Below are 25,928 nucleotides of genomic sequence, written 5' to 3'. Positions count from 1 at the left end.
ATATGTGTTTATGAATTGTTTTGAATGAATTTATGATTTAATAAGTTAAATTTGAATTTATATAGATCAAGAATTAAAGAAAACGAAATTAGATCAGGCAAAGTCAAAAGTTTTCGAGTAACCGATTCCATCAATCCAAATCTATACAAGGTAAGTCGATATACAAATAAAATAGTTTGAATTGAATTATTATTATTCATTTGATATTGAATTGTGATGAATGAATATTCGAACTATATATATATGTCATCCGAGAAAGTATCGACAAAGTTTCGACGTTCGAAAAGCCCCATACGAACCTTATGAATAGTTAGGATACATATGTCATGACATAGGATTCTGATATATGTTATTGTGTAAGACCACGTCTGGGACGTTGGCATCAACTTCCACTTTACGCGTAAGACCATGTCTGGGACATCAGCATCGTATCTAATTTCATGTAAGACCCTATCTGGGACAGTGGCATCGATGTTTGATTACATGTAAGACCACATCTGGGACGTTGGCATTGTATATGTTCTCTGAGCTATCCAAGTATCATTATGTTTCCGAACGATTCAACGGGCATTCAGAGAAAATGAATGAATAAGTGAATATGTATCCGATTCAGGTACGTTCGAATTGTGCACTATATTTGAAAATGAAAGGTAAGTATATGTGCAAATGATGAGCTATGATTCAAGTAAATGAATATGAGGTTTGTGTTGGTATTTGGCTTCAAAGTATAAGTAATTTGATGATGTTTATATGCTTTGAATGATAAGTTTATTTGTATATATGGCTTACTAAGCATTTGAAAGCTTACTCTATGTATGTTTGCATTGTTTTATAGATATCAAAGCTACTGTAAGCTCGGGGATCGTTGAGGATCGTCACCACACTATCGAACCTTATTTTGGTACCTTTGAAAATGTAAATATATTGTAGTATGGCATGTATAGGCTAGAGGTGTTTAAATTATGTTTTCTCCATGTGACATGGCTAGTTTGTGTTTGAACTTATAGTTTGATAATGGAATATGATATGTGATGTTAATCCACAATTGTGGTATGTCTTTGGTTGGCCAAATGAAATGGTAAATGTTAAGTAGTTTTGGTAAGTCTGAACATAAGATTGAATGATGTATCGAACATATGTTTAGGTATGATTTTAGTTTAAGTTTTGTTATGAATTGATTGATGAATTGATATTGGAATTGTTGATAATATTAAGTCATGAATAATGTATGTTTTGATTGTGAATTAGTTACAAAATGTTGTGCAAATATGTTTGTTTTATTGCTTGTAGGTTTGACCCAATTGGGGTGGCAAGTTGGCTGTTCAAATGGCCTATTTTTGTCTACACGGGTAGAGATACGGGCATGTGTCTCAGTCGTGTTCGACACACGGCTATGTTGCACGGTCATGTGTCCCCTAGGGTACCCTACAATTGTAAGTCAGACTCGAGCACAGCCAAGGCACATGGGCGTGTGGCTAGCCATGTGGCCCAAGTTAGTCTCGACCATGGTCAAGGCACACGGGCGTGTCTTGTGGCCGTGTGAGCAAGTCAATATGTATGCCTTATTTTTCCAAGGCTTAGGCACACGGACATGTCTAATGCCGTGTGAGGCACACGGCCTGTACACACAGGCGTGTGGTACTTGAAAAGTTAAAATTTTTTTAAGTTTCTGAAACTTCCATATGTTTCTGATTTGGTTCCAATGCATGATTTAGGCTTTGTATGCTTGATTTAAGTTCATATTGAATAAGAATGACTTATATTATTTGAAATGAGATGATATTTGATATATGATTGTTCTAATCTGAGTTACAAGTTCGGTAATGCCTCTTAACCTATTCCGGCAACGGTTACAGGCCAAGGGTGTTACAGAGATACCATCAAGAACACTTTTGTCACTGATCTGGAATTCAATGTCTTTTCGTTTCAAATCTGCGTACGACTTTTGATGATCTGATGCTGTTTTAAATAGTCATAAATTACTTTCATTTTCTCTTCAGTTTCTCTAGCCAAATCAACCTCGTGAATCTATTTCTCGCTAAGCTCGATCTAGGACAATAGAGTTCGGCATTTGCGCCCATACATTGCTTCATATTGAGCCATCTTTATACTCGATTGAAAGCTGTTATTATATGAAAATTCAACTAGTGGCAAATATTTCTCCCAGTTGCCTTCGAGCTTTAAAACACAATATTTGAGCATATCTTCGAGGATCTGTATTACTCGTTCAGACTATCCGTCAATTTGCAGATGAAAAGCTGTACTAAAATTCAATTTTGTACCCAAAGTTTCTTTCAATTTCTTCCAAAACCGTGACGTAAACCTCGGATCGCTATTTGAAATAATAGAAACTGGCACCACGTGCAATCTAATGATCTCAATAATGTATGATTCAGCTAATTTATCAAGTGAATAGTCAGTACATACCGAAATAAAATGTGCATATTTTAACAATCGATCAACGACAACCCAAATTGTATCTTTCTACTTCGGAGATAGGGGTAATCCCGATACGAAATCCATAGTCACTCTATCCCATTTCCACTCCAGTATCATCATAGGCTGAAGTAAACCCAAAGGCACTTGATGCTTGGCTTTCACTTGCTGACAAATTAAACACTTCGATACAAATTCAGAAATGTCTCGTTTCATACCCGACCACCAATACAACTTCTTCAAATCATTGTACATTTTGGTACTCCCAGGTGAACAGATAAACTACTACTATGTGCCTCGTGTAAAATTTTCTAAATCAACTCTGGATTTCTTAGTACACAAATTCTATATCGGAACATCAAACAATCATCGGATCCTACTCTAAATCACTATTTAACTCACATTGCATTCTTTTAGCTTGTAACTCAGTATCACACTTCTGAGCTTCGCAAATTTGTTGAAGAAATACTGGTTTAGCTTTTAACTCAGCTAAAATCGAACCATCATCAGACAATGACAACTATGTATTCATTGCTCTCAAAGCAAACAACGATTTTCTACTCAAAGCGTCTGCGACTACATTCGATTTCCCCAGATGATAATCGATTACTAACTCATAATCTTTTTGTTGCTCAAGCCATCTCCATTGTCGGAAATTCAAATCCTTTTGAGTCATTATATACTTTAAGCTTTTATGATCTATAAAGATGTGACATTTTTCACCGTACAAATGATGAAGCCAAATTTTCAATGCGAAAAACATAGCAGCCAATTATAAATTGTGCGTCGGATAGTTTTTTTCATGCGGCTTCAAGTGTCTGGAAGCATAAGCTATCACTTTTCCATCTTGCATCAACACGCAACCCAAACTGTTCAATGGCACGTCACTATAAATCACAAATTCTTTACCAGGCTGAGGTTGAACCAACACTGGTGCCTCAGTTAAGAATGCTTTCAATTGACCGAAACTCTATTGACATTTCTTGGTTCATTCAAACTTTACATCTTTCTATAGTAGGCTGGTCATCGGTGTAGCAATCATCGAGAACCCTTTAACGAAACGTCGATAGTAACCAGCTAATCCCAAAAAGCTTCTGACCTCAGATACATTTCTAGGTGGTCTCCAGTCAATAACTGCAAAAATCTTGCTCGAATCAACTCGAATGCCATCCGCCGAGACAATATGTCCTAAAAATCCAACTTTCTGAAGCCAAAACTCACACTTATTGAATTTACCATACATTTGCTTATCTCTCAATATTTGCAACACAATCCTCAAGTGCTCGGCATGCTTAGACTCATCTTGAGAATAGATCAGAATGTCATATCGATGAACACAACAAAAATCTGTCTAAATATGGTCTAAAGATCCGATTCATCAAATCCATAAAATCGGCAGGAGCATTAGTTAGTCCAAAAGGCATAACAAGGAATTCATAGTGTTCGTACCTCGTTCTAAACACAGTTTTGGCACGTCTGAGTCTTTAACTCGCAACTAATAATAGCCAGATCTCAAATCAATCTTTGAAAACTCTGTTGCACCTTTCAACTGAACGAGTAAATTGTCTATTCCCGGAAATGGATATTTATTCTTTATCGTAACCTTGTTGAGCTAAAAATAGTCAATACACATTCTCATTTTTCCGTCTTTCTTCTTTACAAACAATACTGGCACACCCCAGGGTGAAAAACTCGATCCTGCAAAACCTCTATCTATTAACTCTTGCAACTGAGCTTTCAACTCTTTCAAATCTATCGGAGCCATTCTGTACGGAGCTATATATATCGGTGAAGTTTTCAATACTAGCTCAATAGCAAACTCAACCTCTCTAACTGGTGGCAACCCAGGCAATTCTTCTGGAAATACATCCAGATATTCACAAACTACAAGCACCGATTCAATCTTCTTTTCAAACACTTTGGTATCCAAAACATATGCTAAGTATGCTTACAACCTTTTCTCACATATCTCTAAGCTAACATCAATGAAATTACTGTAGGCAATCCACTCGATTCATCAGATTCAATTCAAATGATTTCATTATTCTGACATCTCAATTTGATAGTCTTTATTTTACAATTTACAACAACATCATGTAGAGTCAATCAGTCCATACCCAGAATCACATCGAACTCATCAAATGGTAAAAGAATCAAGTCAGCCGAAAAATAATGACTCTGAGACATTAAAGGATAGTTCTTGCATACTTTGTCAACAAGAACATACTTGCCTAAGTGGTTCGATACTTTAATTACAAATTCTGTAGACTCAACAAGAAATTTCTTACTAGACACTAAATTCTCACAAACATACGAATGTGTCGATCCAGGATCAATTAAAGCAATCACATTAGTTTCGTAAAGAGAGAATGTATCGTAATAACATATGGGGATGGCGCTTCTTCGCGAACGCAAATAGCGCAAGCTCTAGCTGGTGCTCTAGCTAGTGCTCTAGCTAGTGCTCTAGCTTCGGATCTCGCAGCTGAGTCCTTTGTCACTCCTTTCCCATTAGATACATTTCCCACATTTCTCGGTGGTCTCCCTCTCATAGTCATGCTGCTCTGTCTTGCGTTCTAAAATTTATCTATTCGGACAACTCTGGGCAATCTCGAATAAAGTGATCTGGCGAGTCACATTTAAAACAAGCTTTACTACTCTTATTCCATCAGTCTCCAAAATGTTTCCTCCCACACTGTTGACACTCGGGCTTGTTATTTCTCACACTGCCAACACTCGAGATGAAAGTAGCTTGAGCTTTAGGATTCACATGTTGATGTCCATGATCTTTATTCTGGTATCACACTAATGCATTTGATTGACTATACGAATCTCGGGTTTCTTTAATGAAGGATGATAAGATTTATTCATTGGTCGTTTTCTCGAATCTCTAGCCTCTAAATCAGCTTTCTTCTTTTCTCTGCTAAAGTCTTCGACTTTGCAAGCCTGGTCAACTAACACAACGAATTCTTTTAAATCTAATATCCTGACCAGAAGTTTAATATCTTCGTTCAACCCATTAACAAACCACTTGTACATAATCTTTTTGGTAGAAACATACTCCCGAGTGTACTTGCTAAACCGTACAAATTCTCTTTCATATTCAAGTACAGTCATGTGGCCTTGTTTCAGTTCTAAAAACTCTTTATGCTTTTGATCCAGAAACCGTTAACTGATGTATTTCTTTCGAAACTCGTTCTGAAAGAACTCCTAAGTGACTCTCTCTCGGCACCACTGGTACTAATGTATTCCACCATTGATACGCAGTGTCTCTCCGAAGTGATATAACACATTTTAAACATTCAACAGGTGTGCAAGAATGCTCATCAAACACTTGAATCGTATTTTCAAGCCAAGACTCGGCTCTCTTAGAATCATCATCAACATTAGCTCTGAACTCTTTAGCCCTGTGTTTACAGATCTTATCAACTGGAAGCTTATTCAATCTTAAAAGCTCGACTCTTGAGGAGCTACGGGAACCAGTTGGGGATTAGGAGGGGGTGGAGGTTGTTGAGCAACCGAGTTCGTTCAGATATATTATGTGAACCACTCGTTCATCATTTGGAAGAAGGCTTTTTTAGCCTCTCCTCCCTGGCTACTCGACACGGGTTTAGAATCAGATAGCACTATCCCTTGAGCAGGAGCTGTCGCATTACTCTCAACCTCATCAGCTATAGCTAGATTGGGATCAATTTACTATATGAAAACACATTTTAAAATGTCAGGACTCATCACACTATCACAGTTTATATATGGCATGTATAGCTAGACTCTCACACACGCTACGTTAGTCCTAGAATCGACTAAACCGTAACTCTGATAACAAAAAATGTAACACCCCTCACTCGTATTCAATGCCAAAATAAGGTTACAAAGTATTACTGGACTTACGATACATTTATACATACTTTTCATATGCATTAAATCAATACATACAATCATCATTCAATCTTAATCAATTTGTCCCTAATATGAGCCTACGAGGCCCTAAACATGCTTGGGAGTGGTTCGAGACAAAATCTATAACTTAAGAAACTTTCATGAAACTTGGAAATTTTTCTCAAAATAGGGGACACAGGCCCGTGTGGCCAGACCGTGTGTCTCACACGGCCACCAAACACGCCCTTGTTACAGGCCGTGTAGACATTGAAAATGGGAGCACATGGTCGTGTCCCAGCCCATGTCCAACCCTATGTAACTCTCTGACTTGGGTCACACAGCCAACATATAAGCCCGTGTGCCCTAAAAATGGCCATACACACCCATGTTCCACGTCGTGTGCTAGGCCGTGCCAAACCTGTAGGGTATACTGACTTATGCCACACGGCCAAGTCACACGCTCATGTGTGAGGCTGTATGGAACATACTGACTTAATTTCTAAAGCCACACCAAGGGACGCACGGCCGTGTAACATAAGCGTGTGTCACACATGACTAAGACACATGCCCGTGTCTCTACCCGTGTAGACAAAAATAGGCTATTTACCAAGCCAGTTTGCCACCCAAATTTGCATGTACCTACACAACCCAAATGGCACCAATTCAAAGCATGAATGAACATCTAATTTAGCCACACTCAAGGTTAATCATACTATTTCCAATACTAACAACCAACATGCTTATAACTTATTTTTTACTAAATCAAAACATACCGAATCACATATACAAATCAACTAACTAAGCCTTTACCAAATATTCATCATTTTGCACCAATTCACAAAGATATCTAATATCAACCATTTAACATATACTATATCAATAACCACAAGCCTCATAATATAATCCATTCACATATCCATCCATGAACTCAAATATCAACCATATATGCACATATATGTACATAACCAAATCTACCAAATTAAGCCAACTCTTATAGCTATATTTACAAACCAAAACATATACATTTACAAGCCATTACAAATAACCAAAATCATTATCAACCCATAATCAAAATGACTCAAAATACCTATACATGTCATATACTTAAAATACCAAAGTTCATAGGTACCAAGATAGATGGATAGTGTGACGATATCTCTGATAATCCCCGAATCTAAGCTAACTTTGAATTCACTATAAAACATAGAAAAATAAACGATGTAAGCTATAAATCTTAGTAAGCTTGTATGACATAAATATGATATAATCATATACACATATTTCAACAATTGATTATAGACATAAGAATTCAAATCAACTAACAAACCTTTCAATTTCAAAATCACAAAACTATATACTTTCTTCACAATTTCTCCGATACAAAACTAGTATGATTTATTCACATACCTGTACCATCTCATACTAATCTCATACACATTTTCATTTATCTTTTACACGTTGAACCATTCAAAATAAAAGTCAGATACTCAAGTCTATACCATGGCCCGTAGCCAAATCAAGGTAACTTATCTCTAAAGTACTGATATCATGGCCAGCCAAATTAGCCGATATGCATGGCCCGAAGCCAAATCGAATATCTCGCAGCCGAAGTGTTATATCATGGCCCGAAGCCAACTCAATGTATCCCCTAATGACATGTCACTAGCATCTAAACTATTCCTAATGTTCAACTGAGATTTCGAATGTCGAATCATCGTCGAATTACTATCGTTCATATCCACAGTCTCATATTCGTAATTTATGCAATATCAAAGCATATGAAATACATTTGTATTGAAATTTATCATATACGAACTTACCTCGAATGTGGAAACGACAAAATAAGTAGTTTAGTCAATAACTTTTATTTTTCCCCGATCCAAATCCAAATTCTACTTTTCTAATTAGTAAATAGGTTAAGGTACTATTTTCTCATTTATTTCACATCACAATTTAATCCCTATTTTGTATTTTCACTAAAAATCACTTAACAAAACTTGTATATCTAACAACAAGCATTCATAATCTATCAAGAAACTTCAAAATACACATGTATTCATCAATGGCATCATTCAAAATCTTTAACAATTTTGCAAAATAGCCCATGGGCTAGCTAGTACGAGTTACAACGATCACAAAAACATAGAAATCATTAAAAATGGAGTTAAAAATCATACCTTAATAGCAAAGTGAAGCTGTTGAAATTTCAAACTCAACAATGGCTAGGGTTTTGTTCTAAATTTGGTGGAGAAATGAATTAAAAGATGAAGACCTATTTTGATTTTGTTTAATATATCATTATTTCATAAATTACTAAATTAACCTTAGTTTAAAGCATAAAAATTCACTTAATAAATGCCCATAATTGTCCACTCATAATTAAAATGGTATATTTACCACATAAGGACTTCCACTATTCAATTTCATAGGCATTTGATACCTTTGACTAATAGAATAACACTTTAACACTTTACGCGATTTAGTCCTTTTTACTAAATTAAACATTCAAACAATAAAATTACTTCACGAAACTTTCACACATACATGCTATCATGCTGGAAACACTTACAATAATATTAAAATAATTTTTCATCCTCGAATTTGTGGTTTCAAAACCACTGTTCCAATTTGACCAAAAACGGGCTGTTACAAGCAGCATCTTTAGTTATTTATTATTCTGGCTCCACTACCAATGCAATTACCTTATTTTATTTTGGTTCATCTTTAGCCTCTAAGGATTTCTCTAGAGGATCATTAATATTCTCCATATTTACCTTCAGAATAAGGTTTTCTAGGCTACTCGGTACTTTGTCCGCTTAGAGCGCTATTGCTTTCACGTGCTCCTTACCTTTCCTTCGAGGATGAACTCCTATATTTCTTGGAATACTGGTGCCAATTTCTCTTTTGATGTCACCCACTATGCTCATCAATTGGCTCATTTGATATTCAAGTTTAGTCAATGTTCTGGCTGAGTTAGCGCACTCAGACTGCACCTATTTTACATCTGCTCTCATTGACTACAACTCTCCTTCGATTCTATCTAGACATTGACCATATGCAGTATGGTCACTTGGGTTGACCCCATCTTGAGGATTTTGCAAATAAGGAAGTTGATAGTTAGTACTTTTAGCTTGATTCGAACTACTACTTCCTTATTGGTTTCCTTCCCATCTCAGATTCGAGTAATCTCTCCAGCCAGGATTGTAGGTATTCAAATAAGAATTTCAACCCTTTTTTCGAAGTATTGGATCTTTCATAATTCAATGTAGCAGATTAAACTAGGTTTTACATTTAAGGATCTTGAATATAAACATTTTTGATATGTTTTAATCAAGTTTCTTTAGTTTTCCTTACATTCAACAAAATGTGCAAGTCACGTCTTTTATTGACCGTAAGGGCCGAATAAGGCCTAAGAGAGAGTTAATGGGCTTCGTGAGTATACAGGAGACCATTAGAAGGCATTTGGGCCAATCCTGAAAGTTATGTCACAACATAGAGAGCAGAATGAAAAAAGTAAGAAACTGCCTTCAATGTCACAACACAGGCTGAGGGTATCACGACATACCCCTAAAGGTAGCTGTAGAGGAATACATTGGTTGCTATGTCACAACACAAGTCCTGGTGTGTCACGACATCAACTCTGCGATGAGAATAAAACATGTATCGGGGCGTTTTGGTCTGCACAATCAAAATTAAAGCTTGGGAACATCAGCTAACCTAAGGTTACTGATGACGGCTACTTAAAGGCTATAAATAGGCCCCTTTGGCACACATTATAGGCACCCATTCAATTAGCTAAGATTCTCTCTTTAGATTTAATTTTTTTTCTTAGGTTTTCAGAGTTTCATTTATTTTGTTCTTTATTTTCTTTCAAGAAATCTGAGTTGTAAAGGAGATAAACTCTTCTGGATCCGTATTCATTATCAATATCGATCAAGATTTTCTTAAACTCTCTAATATTCATTAAAATTAATTTTTCCATCTACTCCATGTTGTTTATGAAATCCATGAGGAACTAATCCTTCTATGGGGAGTTAGAAAATGGAAGCATGATCTTTTAACTATTGTGTAGGGTTATTCAATAGATCAATTATTTGAGAAAGGAAGAACATGAAACAAACCTAGGCCTAACAACCCTACGAACTCATCAGGGTGGGAATTAACCCAAAATTGATATTGTCGATTCGTGAACACCTTGACCCCAAACCAATATGAACTGTGAGGTTGAAAGATAAGTAGTTCTTGTAGACTCATTATGTTAGGGGAAGATTGGAAGATCCTGCTAGGGTAGGGACTAGTTGGTTGATGAAGAACCTGAGACAAAAGTTGATTGAGATTGCTGAAGCGAGCTAATCACCCATCTCCAGATTTGATTCACTTTATTTCTCTCAATCTCTTGCAATTTTAATTCTTTTATGTCATTTTATTTTATTAATTTAAAAACCCTAAAAAATATCTCTTATTTTACTATCGTACTATAACTGGTCTAAAAGTATTAATTAGATTTTTAAGTGTTTAAGATAATATTGATTTAGTGTGAAAAATAAAATAAAATAAAATAATAAATAATAAAGAACACACAAATTTTACGTGGAAACCCTTTCGGGAACAAACCACGGGCAGAGGAGAAGAAAATTTATTATGTCGAAAAATTTGAATCAATACAAGAGGAATAGACTATGTCTATTTATAGGCATGTAAAGCCATATTCTAGTAGGATTGAAACACCTTATCCTAATAAATATAAAATAGATGGAGTTTAATAAGGTTTAAAAAACCTTATTCTAAAATAAAATAAAAGAAGTTTAGTTCTATATGGATTTTACTTTTATTTTATTTTCCATCGTGTTTTATTTAAATAAGAATTCGGGTCACTTAACTCTAACAATCTCCACCTTGACACAAATTCTCAATGAACAAGTTCTTCATCGCGAACAAGTTCTCCACCTCTTCCATAAAACCCCTTAAGGGTTTAAGTTCAACAATGAACACCAACCAAGTCTAAGCAATGCTCAAACTTGGTTATAGGAAGTGAACACCAACCAAGTCTAAGCAATGCTCAAATTTGGTTATAGGAAGTGACTTAGTCATCATATCTGCAGTATTTTCATGAGTACTAATTTTGCTCACAACAATATCACCACGAGCAATAATATCACGAACAAAATGATACCAAACATATATATGTTTTGTTCTCTCATGAAACATTTGATCTTTTGTAAGGAATATGGCACTCTAACTGTCACAAAATACTGTACTGATTTGAAGGTCTTCATTGAGTTCACTAAATAGTCCCTTCAACCAAATAGCTTCTTTACAAGCCTCAGTAATCGCCATGTACTCAGCTTCAGTGGTAGACAAAGCGACTGTAGTTTGCAAAGTGGCTTTCCAACTAATTGCACAACTTCCGATTGTAAAGACGTAACCAGTGAGAGATCTTCTTCTATCAAGGTCTCCAGCAAAATCAGCATCAACATACCCTATGACTCCATCTTTAGTTCTTCCAAACTGTAAGCAAACATCAGTAGTGCCTCGTAAGTATCTTAAAATCCACTGAACTACTTTCCAATGTTCTTTACCAGGATTTTCCATGTATCTACTAACTGCACTGACTGCATATGATAAATCTGGACGTGAGCAAACCATAGCATACATGAGAGATCCCACTGCACTAGAGTATGGAACATGTGACATGTACTCAATCTCATCATCTGATTGTGGAGACAAAGCTGATGAAAGTCTGAAATGGGCTGCTAAAGGAGTACTAACAGGCTTAGCACTCTGCATATTGAACATACAAAGAACTTTCTCAATATACCCCTTCTGACTTAGGTATAATTTACTTGTTTTTCTATCTCTGAGAATCTCCATACCAAGTATCTTCTTTGCTGGTCCTAAATCTTTCATATCAAATTCTTCATCTAGTTGGGCTTTGACCTTTCTTATCTCTCCTTTATCTTTTGCTGCTATCAACATGTCATCAACATAAAGAAATAGATACACAAAAGAACCATCACTATTTTTCTTAAAGTAAACACATATGTCTAAACTACTTCTTTTGAAATCATGAGAAGTCATAAAGGAATCAAACCTCTTGTACCACTGTCTCGATGACTGTTTCAAACCATAATGGGACTTTCTTAGCAAGCAAACATAGCCCTCTTTTTTCAACCCTCTAGTTGTTGCATGTAAATATCCTCCTCAAGTTCTCCATGCAGAAATGAAGTTTTTGCATGTAATTGCTCAAGCTCCAAATCATGCATGGCCACAATACTAAGCAAAGCTCGAATCAAACTATGCTTAGCAACTGGAGAGAACACATCTGTGAAGTCCACTCCTGGAATTTGACTATAACCCTTTGCAACAAGCCTTGCTTTATATTTGGGTTCTTCAACTCCTGGAGTCCCTTCTTTCTTTTTAAACACCCATTTACAACGAACAACCTTTTTACCTTTAGGAAGTTTCACAAGGTCCCATGTTCTATTTTTGTGGAGTGATTCCATCTCTTCTTGCATAGCAAACATCCACTTTTCTGAGTCTTCACAGCTAACCACCTCAGAATAATTAAACGGCTCTTAATTCGCATCTATATCTTTAGCCACATTTAAAGCATAAGCAACTAAATCAGCTTTGGCATACTTCTTTAGAGGTTTAATTTCTCTTCTAGTTCTGTTTTTGGCGATAGAGTATTGTGGTGAAGAAGCAACTCTATTCTCAATTTTTGTTATGGCTTGAGGAGTTGACTCTGTATTAATCTGATGCTCCACTTGCTTTTGGTTTTCTTTATTGGAAGAGTCTTTAAGAGATAAGTTAGGTAGCATAGCAATTTAATCAAAAACAACATCTCTGCTAATCACAACTTTTCTATTTTCAGGACACCATAACTTATACCCTTTTACACTAGCTTTATAACCAAGAAAAACGCATTTAATGGATCTCGGTTCCAATTTTCCATTATCAACATAAGCATACGCAGGACACCCAAAAATCTTTAAATCAGAATAATTAGCAGGATGACCAGACCATACCTCTTGTGGAGTCTTTTTCTCAATGGCAACGGATGGAGATCGGTTGATCAAAAAACATGCAGTAGAGGCTGGTTCTGCCCAAAATGACTTTGGTAAGTTTGCATTTGACAACATACATCGAACCTTCTCCATGATCATTTTGTTCATTCGTTCTGCAATGCCGTTTTGCTGTGGAGTATGATGAACTGTCAAGTGTATCATGATCCCTTCTGACTTGCACAATCTATTAAACTCATCAGTACAGAACTCTAAGCCATTGTCTGTATAGAGGTATTTTATCTATTTTCCCGTCTGTTTTTCAATCATAATTTTCCAAGACTTAAATGCAGAAAACACATTGCTTTTCTGCTTCAGGAAGACGCCCAAACTTTTCTGGAAAATTCATCAATAAAGGTTAGCATATAATTAACTCCACCTCTCGAAGGCACTCTGGATGGCCCCCACAGATCAGAATGAATATACTCCAACGTTCCCTTCGTGTTATGGATTCCTCTAGTGAATCGAACTCTCTTTTGCTTCCCAAAAATTCAGTGCTCACAGAAATTCAATTTACAAATTCCTTGCCCATCAAGAAGTCCTCTTTTTCTCAATTCTGCCATGCCATTCTCACTCATATGCCCTAGGCGCATATGCCAAATTTTAGTAATATCATCATCTGACAAGGAAGAGGAAGTGACAGTTGTATCACCAGTAACAGTAGAACCCTACAAAACATATAACTTGGCAATTTTTCTCTGCCCTTTCATCACAACAAGGGACCCTTTGGAAATCTTTAAAACCCCACTTTCAGCTGTATATCTATACCCTTTTGAATCAAGAGTACTCGACGAAATTAAATTTCTTTTCAATTCTGGAACATGTCGTACGTCACTAAGTGTTCTGACAACTCCATCAAACATCGTAACTTTAATTGTTCCAACACCTGCGATTTTACACGAAGTATTATTTCCCATCAAAACAACACCTTCAGACATTGTTTCGTAAGTTGTAATCCAATCCCAATTGGGACTCATGTGGAAGGTGCAGCCTGAATCAAGTATCCACTCCTTACTTACTTTAGAATCATTGACAGAAGCGACTAGAAGTTCACCATCGCTGTAGTCTTCTACAACATCAGCTTCAACAAAATTTTCTGGTTGTTTTCCCTTTTGATTCGCAGCCTCCCTTTTAATCTTATATTGTAGCTTATAACACTCAGATTTAATGTGCCCTTTCTTCTTGCAGAAGTTACAAGTTTTACCTCTATTTGAAGACTTCGATCTACCATTATATTTACCATGAGGATTCTGTTCCTGTGTCCTACCACGATCATCATCAGCATTCCGATCTTGTCTCCCACGAACAATGAGACCCTCTCCTTGAGAGTTGGGTTTAAGCACAAGATGTTTTATATTATCATACGAGGTTAAAGGATCATAAACCTCATCAACTGTGAGAGACTCGCGGCTATATAAAATCATGTCTCTAAAGGTTGAATATGACGGGGGCAACGAACAAAGTAGAATCAACCTTAGATCTTCCTTCTCATACTGAACCTCTATGGCCTCCAAGTTTGAGAGAATTTATTTAAACACTGTTAAGCTTTCGTGTACAAACGCACATTCCTCCAAACGATGAGCATAAAGACGCTGCTTCATATGCAACTTGCTTGTAAGATTTTTCGACATACATATTTGTTCTAGCCTCTTCCATAATGCAGCAGCAGTCTTCTCTTTCATCACATCTTGCAAAATTTCGTTTGACAAATGCAGATGTAATTGTGTTAACGCCTTTCGATCCTTACGCTTCTTCTCTTCATCTGTTAATGTCGAAGTCTATCCCTAGCAGGGAATCCTCCAGATCCATCTGCGCAAGAACTGCTTGCATCTTAATCTGCCACAATGCAAATCTGGTGTTGCGATCCAACAGCGAAATTTCATACTTCAAAGATGCCATTACTGTGATTGAGATGAACAACCCGGAAGCTCTGATACCAATTTGTGAAAAATAAAATAAAATAAATAAATAAAATAAAGAACACAAATTTTACGTGGAAACCCTTTCGGGAACAAACCAATGGCAGAGGAGAAGAAAATTCATATGTCAAAAAATTTGAATCAATACAATAGGAATAGAATATGTCTATTTATAAGCTTGTAAAGCCATATTCTAGTAGGATTGAAACACCTTATCCTAATAAATATAAAATAGATGGAGTTTAATAAGGTTTAAAAAACCTTATTCTAAAATAAAATAAAAGAAGTCTAGTTCTATATGGATTTTACTTTTATTTTATTTTCCATCGTATTTTATTTAAATAAGAATTCGGTTCACTTAATTCTAACATTTAGTACTCACATTTTTGGGTACCATCCTCGGAGTACTCACCCACTCCATTGTAAAACTATATTACAACTAGACCCGTATAAAATCACCTCGTAATTCTATATTTATTGCAGTATTCACACTCTGGACATTAGTACGTCGGAGGGGGAGTGTCAGTAGTTTACGTCCTCAGTAGGATTATTGGTGTAGTGGAAAAGTGGTTCGTCTTTTCCACACATAGATAGTCTATTAGTTGATTCAATACGATGATAGTTTATTAGTTGATTCAATACGGTTAAGTCTATACACTAATTGTTGATACCTATAATCTTCTGAGATCACTTTTACCATAGCGGATTTATAACCATACGTGAATCATTCAATAGGCCACTAACAGGATTTTAATATCATATTTTCAATTATTTTGTATGCATCCTCTTACGTCCTTTTTCATAAGTGCTCCTCTTGCTGCTCCATCTAGTCCTAATCTTGCATTCGTATCCAACCCATTGTAAAATACATACAACCACATCCACTCAGGGAATTCATGGTGCGAACATTTCTGAATCAACATTTTGAAACGTTCCGACGCCTCATGAAAGCTTTCTCCTTTCATCTGTCTAAAGACAACAATCTCTCTTCTTAGTTGAACTGCTATACTAATAGGGAAAAACTTTTGTAAGAACTTTCAATCAAGTTCATCTCATGTCGTGATAGACCCTGGTGCTTGCGAGTCTAACCAAGAAAAGGCGTTATCAATTAAATAAAAGGGAAACAACCGAAGATGGATAGCGTCATCAGTGACTCGTTGTACTTAAAAGTATCACAAAGTTAGAGAAACCGTTTTAAGTGTTAATTTGGATCATCTGTCATTGTGCCCCTCAATTGCAAATTATTCTGATCTGATTCATTTTTGGCTTGATGTAATTACATGAAATCAAGGGTATCGGGAAATGCACTTTCGGGACCCCTTTTCAGTGAATCGAGTTTATAAATATTTTAATTAAATATTTTTAGAGTTGCCTAATGAGGGAATTGAATAATAGTTAGATAATTTTAAGTATTAAGTGTTTAATTTAAGTACAAGGACTAAATCAAGTAAATGATAAAAGTAAGAATTAATATCAAATTACAAGGTAGAACTAGATTAAAGGACTTATTAAATAAATATGCCATTATATATATGTTTTTGTTGGTCGATAGTTATGGTTAGTATTATACGTACTATATAGATATAGTATATTATAATACTTGAGTTAACAAATTATGTTATAATATATATATAAAATAAAATACAAATTACTATGGAATTATAATATAGGAAATTTAGGGACTTGTATAATAAATAGACCAATATATTTAAGTGGGTAGTAAGTGACCGGTCATGATTTATGTTTAAGTTTATTATGTAATTAAAAATTTTAAGTTAATAGATTTTGTTAAATTAAAATAAGAATGAAATAATAATAAATAAATAAAAGTAGTATAGTGAGAAATAGAAAGGAGATCATTCTTTCTTTTCCTTTAACCCTTTCATGCCGAATTTGAGAAAGAAAGGGGAAAAGCATCCTGCCATTTACTTTCATGCTTTGAAGCTGATTTTGGTTAGTAGTTTTTGGTCCTCCTTACATGAATTTTGTGTTTTTGGAACCTCAAGATCATGAGTTAAATTACTCATGTTGAAAATTTTAGAACTTTTTATATTAATAGAAGTTACTATGGAAGAAAAATCTAAGTTCTTGATATTATTTTGGTAGATTTTTAAAGTTAGAAGTGAAGTGAAATGATTTGTAAAGTCAATTCATGAAATTGTACATTGAGGATTATTAAGGAAAATTTTGAAAATATTGAGGATTATTATGGAAAATTTTGAAAATATGGGGTTAAATTGTTTATTTATGTGAAATTGTCAAAGTATAATATATATATATATATATATATGTCATTGAGATATTTTGAAGTCTTTTATTTGAAAGAGTTATGTTTGGGTGCTTGATGTTAAATTTGTGTTTTTTTATAGAGTAAATTTTTAATACATTTAAAAATTAAGGATTTAATTGAGTAAATTGTAAATTGAAATAATTTTATTATAAATTAAAGATATATATAGGCTATATATTAAGGGTTAAGTATTCGGAAATATTGGGTTATGTGTTGATTATGGAATTAACTTGTTTTATATGATGTATTAAATTGTATAGGATGTAAATGTTTTGGGGCAAATGTGTAAAACTGTAAATAAGTAGCTAAATGTATTGAATTGAATGGTATATGAAATTGAGATTAATAATTGAAATAAATTATATTATAGATTAAGAACAAACTGATAATCAAGGAAAAAGGAAGATAGCAGAATAGTCCCTAAACTTTTGTTATTTCTACAATTTAGTCAGTAAGTTTGTAGTCTTTGAACTCAAACTCTATTTATTTAATTTAAATACTTAATTATTACTTTGATATCTTAATTATATTTTTATATATATATGCAAATGATTAAATTATGAAATGAAAAATTGTGAATTATATACATGAAATGTGACATTATGAAATGAATCAATAAATGATTAGAATTTAAAGTGATAGTATGGAAATGTTATATATGAAGATATATTGCTGAATGATGAGATTGAGGTTGAATAATGTTGATTAATGTATGGAGTTAAATAAAATCTCGTGTTTACATGCTAGGTAAGTTCATAGTTTTGGAACTCGAACGTTATTTACTTAATTTAATTAGTTAATTGTTAATTACTATTTAACTATGTTTTTATTTGTGTTTGGTTAAGCTCTATTGAATGGATATTGACAAAATCATAATAGATAAAATGTGGTATTATGGAATAAATTAATGAATGATTAATAGATAATTGAAGTGAATGTGATATTGAGTTATGAAATGTGATATTGAGATTATGAAATGTGATTTTATGGACTTGCGAATAAGTAATTGATATTGTCGGTTCATTTGACTAACACTGGGTGCAATTTCTGTCAATTTATTTGACTAGTACTAGTGTAACACCCCTATCATGTAACCATTGCCGGAATAAGTAAGGGGCATCACCAGACAGATAGAGCATACTAGAACATTACCAAATCACATATATCATAATACCTTAGTACATAAGCATTCACCAATAACTTATCCATTAAAATGGTCTACGAAAGCAACAACATACCTTAGGGAGGGATCTGGACTAAACCGAACCTATTCAAAATTTTCAGAGCTTGAACAAACTTTTCAAAACTGATAAACTCACACGCCCGTGTGACTAGGCCATGTGACTCACACGGGTAAAAGACACGCCCATGTGGTCCAACCATGCCAAAAATAGGTCCTATACTGACTTTTTAACACGGCCGTGTGCCATGATCGTGTAAAATTTAGCTAGCTATTGACTTTTTCACACGGCCACAAGGCGCGCCCGTGTTCCCTAACCATGTGGCACAATGCAGGCTTGGTTTAAGCCAATTTGCCAACCTTTTTTAGGTCCAATCCTACAAGCAACAATATAAAACATTCATACAACAATTTTCTACCAATTTCATACTTAAAGATGACCAATTCATATTAGAACATGGCACCTTACAAAAAAAAAATACACCACAACTATGCACAAACTTATCATTTGCTAGCCAATTTATATGGCATAACTTATATACATATAAAGATTACAAACTTAGACATTCTAGCCTATACATGCCATACTTAACAATATTTAAACTTTCAAAAGTACCAAATTGAGCTCGATAGTATGGTGACAATCCTCGACTATCCCCAAGCCTTCAGTAGCTACGATAACTGTAAAACAGACAGAAATTACACAAAGTAAGCTACAAAGAGCTTAGTAAGCCAAATTCAATGGATCTAATTACTAAAGCATATATAGTACAAAACAACAATAAGAATTCATAGCCATTTCTCAAAGTAGTTCATAAGCTTAACTATGCTCGTTTATTTGTATTCATATCATATTCATTTCCATGATCTCGAACCTACTTTGCATTTGCTATTTCACAGAAATAGAGTCTTTCATATTCAGAAATTAAGTACGATACAAACGTACCTGTATAAATTATACATTTCATATATTTCTTTCCATATCTCATACTTTGTCATCAGACGGTTTAGAAACGATACAGATACTCATAAACAGGTATAATTCCAACGTCTCGGACGTGGTCTTACATGTAATTCAGTATCGATGCCTCTGTCCCAGACAGGGTCTTATAAGAAATCAAATACGATGCCGATGTCCCGAACATGGTCTTACACGTAAATTTCAATTCGATGCTTGTGTCCCAGACACAGTCTTACATGATAATTCAGATCAATACTAACGTTCTTTTAAAGGCATACAGGACTTTTCAAATACTAGCATATTATCAAAGTTTACTCAAAATCTATTCATCAGGCTCTCAAGGCCGTCCAATACAGATTACAATTTATATACATAGAATTTATTCAATTAACAAGTAATTGTAATTTGACTTACCTCGTACAGATTTCGGACGAATCGAGTCAACTATTCAACTACTTTAGACTTCCCTCGATCTAAATCCGATTTTCTTTGTTCTTGATCTATCCAATTCAAATTCAACCATTAAATAATTCATTTCATTCAAAATAATCCATGAACACATATTTAGGGCACTTTACATTATAGCCTTTACATTTTCACACTTTGACAATTTAGTCCATTTTTCACAAAATCACAATTATGCAAAATTTACCAAGACTATAGTTTGGCCGAATATACATGGCTTCTATACAAGGCCAAATAACATATTTAATTCATAATTTAGTCCTTCAAAACCTCATTTTCACAACTTAGCTCAATTAACTCTATTTCATAAAAATTCAAAGACAAAGCTTAATATTCTCACATATATCTTCCATAATCCATATAAAACATCACAAAGCTCATATAATCATCAATGGCACATTTCATAATCTTCAAAAAAAAATAGAAATTTACACACGGGTTTTGAAGAACACGAAGCAACGATCACAGAAACGTAGAAATTATCAAAAACTGAACAAAATGGACTAACCTATTCACCCATGCAATGGCCGAATACCTTAAAGCTTCTATGGCTTCTTCTTCTCTTAATTTTTGGCTGAACAAGGTGGAAGTATGGCCACTTTCATGTTTTCGTTTTATTATTATAACTTAAATAATCATTTTTCCCATTTTGCCCTTTGTTATAAAATTATCCATTCACCTAACCTATGTCCAACATTGTCCACTTACTATATCAATGGTATATTTGACATGCAAAGACCCTTATTTTAAAAGCCAAGCCAAATAGGTGCTTTAACATTTAGCACTCAACTTTTATACTTTACGCGATTAAGTCCTTTTTCGTATTAAACACAGAAACAGACAAATTAAATCACAGAAATTTCACAGATATGAATTCACATATCACGAACACAAAAAATTAATATTAAAATATTTTTCAGACTCGGGTTCATGGTCTTGAAACCACTATTCCTACTAGGGTCGAAATCAGACTGCTACAACTAGACACAACTATCGTTAGTTATCCGACTAGCAGTAGGCGCAACTTCTGTCAGCTTATTTGACTAGTGCTAGGCACACTCTTTATACCTTTCGGTTTATCTGACTAGTGCTAGGTGCAAAGTTAAATACGGTTTAACTGTTAAGGCATGGGGTGCCATTCATTGAACGACTTAAATTGACAAGGTAAAAGTAATTCACCATAGAAGGTTGGTGTATGAAAATTACAGAAGATGTATGAAATACCTAGATGAATTGAGTGGTAAATTCTATAAATATAACTAAATATGCTATGGATTATGAAAATATGGATCATCAGATTTATCTGAGGCTCTTAGGATGATGAGATTACTTAATATAAGATTGTTCCCTTATATGCAGGTTAGGTACTATTTTTGTGATTGATGACTCAGCATCCAACAATCAAATCTCGGACTCAATATCGGTGATGCTCTCTTTATAATTTGGCATGTACCTAGGATGATATTTTAGGGTCTTAGACCTTTTGTGTATAATTATGAATGGGTGTAATATGTCATAGAAGTTGAGTCTTTTAAACATGTGATTATAGGTAAGTATACATATATAGATATGGTAGATATGTGTTTGGAACATGTTTTGCAATGGCTGAAACTGCTTGCGTATATGTTGAATGTTATAAGTTTTAATGAAATTGGCTTTTGAGAAATTTATGGCATAACTTATTGAGTTGAGTTTTGGTTCATGAATTGTATGGATTAGATGTATAAAAGAGTAAGATTTGTCCTAATTGAATGATTATTGAATTGTGGTGTCAATGAGGGCACATTGGTTAGGCACTTAAATTGTAGGTATTTGGTATGTTTGGACTTGTGTGAAAGTATTTTTGGTCATGAATTTGGTATGGTTTTAGACATGGTTTGGTTAACAAGTTAGGTGAAAAATTTACCTTGTTTTTGAAGCAATTTGTGACTCACACGATTTATCCATACGATGTGTGTCTTATTGTCTTTAGGTGTAGGTTTCACACGGTCTGACACACGATCTGCGACACATCCATGTATCTTAAAACAATTAGTTACACAGTCTGAGACATGGCTAGCAAGACGGCCGTGTGACCCAACATTGATTCTCACACGAACGGACACACGGGCTGGGACACGGCCATATGTCTAGACTTCAAATGTCCATACAGCCTGGGTTGTGACACACAGCCTGGCCACACGACCTTGTGTCCCTTGTTTTTAAGACTTTTAGATTTTTCCCAACTTTCTCATTTTGTTGCGATTTGACCCCAAAATGTTTCCAATCTATTCTTAGGGCCTCAGAGACTTGTTTTAAAGTCTGTATATATATATTAGCTTATGAATGAAATGTGATTGAATAATTGTAATCATGATTGAATAATTATGGTATGAACTTTTAAATGTTTAGAATATTATCGTAATACTCCATGACCCCAATCCAATGATGAAAATGGGTTAAAGGTGTTACACTTGATCTTAAAATTATTAGCTATGATAATCGGCCATGTTATGCTCTCCTGAACCATGTCCAAACTTGGTAATGCGTAGTCTTTTAAGGTTCACTCATTACAAGCCATGTGTTCATTCCTGGGTAGTTATGGTGTTGGTGAATCTCCAAAAATGTTATCGTTAGTGTCGCCAAACAGCATATTCTCACGTGGTACGTTACCTGCAACATGTGGTGGTGGATCTTGCATCTGTTATTATTGTTGTTGCTGTCAGCGATTTCTCCAAATTGTTCTTTTTGGGTTTATGGCTATTACTATGGGTGTTCCCCTACTACAAGTAATGCACTAAACCCAAAAATAGAAATTTAATAATAAAAAAAATAAAATCGTATCTATCACCTAAAGATTTCCTAATTATTCTTTTTAGAGTGCAAAAGTTAAAATCAAACTAGTGACGTTGCCTCCCCGACAACGGCGCCAACAACTTGACCACCTCTAGACGTACTAACGTCTAGAGTGTGAATACTACAATAAAAGATATAGATATGTGAGGCAGTTTCCGCAAGTATACATGTCTAGTTGTAATATAGTTACAACAGAGTAGGTGAGTACTCTAAGGATCGTACCCAAGGGAGGCAAATACTAGATCAATTCTAACCTAAACACAAAAAGATCTAATTAGTACTTTAACTAAGTTATAGTATGAAGGTAAAATAAAAGGAGCTTTTATGGTTTTTATAATAATAAAAGAAAATAACATAAAGAAATAAAATTCACAAGATCAAAAGATAGAACAAATCAAATCTGATTATAGGTGATTAGCTTACTTCAATAATTCTCATCAATTTTTGCTTCGGGTTCTTTCTTAATCAACTAGCCACTATCCTAGTAGGATCTTTTGATTTTCCACTTGAATAACGAGTCAACAAGAACTACTCATCTTTCGACCTTACAGTCTAAGCAGTTTGGGGTGAACGTGTTTACAGATAGGTCATACCAATTTTAGGTTAATTCCCACCTTAATGACTTCCTAGGATTGTCGAGTCTAGGGTTTTAAGTTATTCCTTTCCCAAACAACTGATACGTTCAATAACCCTACAAAACATTTAATACATCATACTTTTACTTACTAATCCCCCATAGAAGGATTAGTTTCTCATGGCTTTCATAAACAATATGGGATTAATGTAAAGAGAGAACATGATGAATGAATTTGAGTGTAGAGTTTAAGAAAACACCTATTTGTATTACAGATGAAGACGAATCCACAGGGTTTGACGGTCTCCATAAATTAAATCTCTGGAGATCAAGTAAAAACAAACTCAAAAAATTGAACCTAAAACTAAGAAGAAGAAAAACTAAACTGAAATTAAGAGTGAAATTTTATGCTAAGTAATTGGTTTCTTTTACATGTGATAAAGGAACCTAATTATAGATTTCAGGTGGCGTTTTCCTAAAACCTAGGTTAACTGACATTCCCAAGCTTTAAGTTTGATTATGCAGACTAAAATGCTTTTGGCTCATGTTTAATTCTGTCCAGAGTCGATGTCACGACACACCAGGACCTGTTTGGCGACATATCAGTCAGTGTACTCCTCCTGGGCATCTTCAGGGGTATGTCACGACACCACTATTCTATTTCGTGACATAAAAGGCAGTCTCGTGATTTCTCCATTTTACACCCTCTGTTGCGAAATTAAACACTCTGTGTGGCGACATAGTGACTAGTATTAGTTTATTACATCTTCTAATGGTCTCTTGCACACTTATAAAGTTCATCAGCTCACCCTTAGGCCTCATTCAGCCCCTAAGGTCAATAAAAGACTCAATTTGTACATTTTATTAACTTAAAAGAAACTCAAGAAAATATAATTAAAACTTAATTTTGAGCTCCTAAAGTGCAAAAATTAGTTTAATCTGCTACACTTAATTACGGTAGATCAACTACCCCCCCACCCCTGTAATCAAGGGGCAAAACTAATGAATACCTTGTCATTGATGAAGATCCTGGCAAGTCTTGGTTGCACTTTGCAACAATGATGTGAATCGACCTCAGAACCATGTGGTGGGATTTTCAGCTTCTTGATCGAACTTGAGATTTGGTGGATATGATGTAACCAAGCTCGGGCCACCTTTATCCTTATCGATAAAGTCGGTATACAACTCTAGTATAGCATTCCCACTAAAGCAATGAGATTCGATCACCTGCTTCAGATTGTTATTCTTATTGATCTCAAAAATGACATATCTAGCGGGTTCCAATGACGAAATGTATCTACATTTGAGGCTCAAAATTCTTCTTCGGATCACCACTTTAAGCCTAATCCTTGTCCGAAGCTCTTTTAACATCAAAGTTCTATTGAATGTCAGATCTTTAAAATGTGTTGATACAAAACAAAGCCAATTTCAGTCTCACAAATTTGACTGTTGTAATGGATAAGAGCTCTGACTTGTCTTCTTATATTCAACTAAGCCTGTAACATCCTAAATTAGGGCTTATTCAGAACAGTGGTTTCAAGACCACAAATTCAAGATAGAAATAATTATTATATGATTCTTATGAGGTTTATGTTATGAATGCATGCTTGCGTGAAAGTTTCATGAAGAAATTCTAAGAATAAAATGTTCAATTGCATTTTAGTGACCAAATTGAATAAAGTGAAAAACTTGCATTCTAGAAGCTTTTAGCATGAAATTGCTTTAGATTATGAAGTAGAATGTCCTAATTCACAGTTTGACCAATTTCTAAAATTTTGGACAAAAATGGACATGCATAGAAAAAATTGGAAAAAGAAACCCTAAGATCATTTTGGTTATTAGGTAATTAAAAGAATAAAAAGGGAAAATCAAACAAAAAATGTGTCCATTTTCCTCCTTGGCTGCCGAAAATCACAAAACACCATAGCTAGGGTTTTGTTCAACATTTCCAAGCTCAATAGCAAGTGTTCTCTAGCCACGTTTTTAGTGTTCTTTGTATTTTTGAAGTCCCAATAACATGACCTACTCGTTTCTAGCTATATTTTGAGCTAGGGTTCATGTATGAAAATTGACCCATGCATGACATGTTTTTATTTTGATGATTTATGGAGGAATATGAATGTTTGATGCATGGTGAACATCTTTTATTAGGTAATTTTTAGTGAAAACACCTAAATAATGGACTTGTTTGTAAAAGTGTAAAAGTGAGTAGTAATAATATGAAATAAAAGAAAATATGAGCTGATATGAGCATAGTAAAGGTTCAGCTAAGCTTGGGCAATCAAGAAAATGCATACATTTCATTTTACGAGCTTAGGGGCTAAATCA

At 34.7% G+C, this 25,928-nt stretch overlaps 1 protein-coding gene and 1 non-coding gene across 2 annotated transcripts in view; both read left to right on the top strand.

The window, feature by feature from the left end:
• The window catches only part of LOC121206008 (cytochrome P450 CYP736A12-like), a 42,664-nt gene that overhangs the window by 5,485 nt on the left and 11,251 nt on the right, over positions 1-25,928 (top strand). The window lies entirely within an intron of this gene.
• Positions 16,187-16,292, top strand: LOC121207389 (small nucleolar RNA R71). Its single transcript, XR_005902479.1, has one exon. It is a non-coding gene; the product is annotated as a small nucleolar RNA R71 (small nucleolar RNA).

The sequence above is a fragment of the Gossypium hirsutum genome, chromosome A09, assembly GCF_007990345.1.
Source record: "Gossypium hirsutum isolate 1008001.06 chromosome A09, Gossypium_hirsutum_v2.1, whole genome shotgun sequence".
Classification (NCBI taxonomy): Eukaryota; Viridiplantae; Streptophyta; class Magnoliopsida; order Malvales; family Malvaceae; genus Gossypium; species Gossypium hirsutum.
Note: the sequence above shows the minus strand (reverse complement) of the source record. Positions and strands in the feature narration are given on the sequence as shown.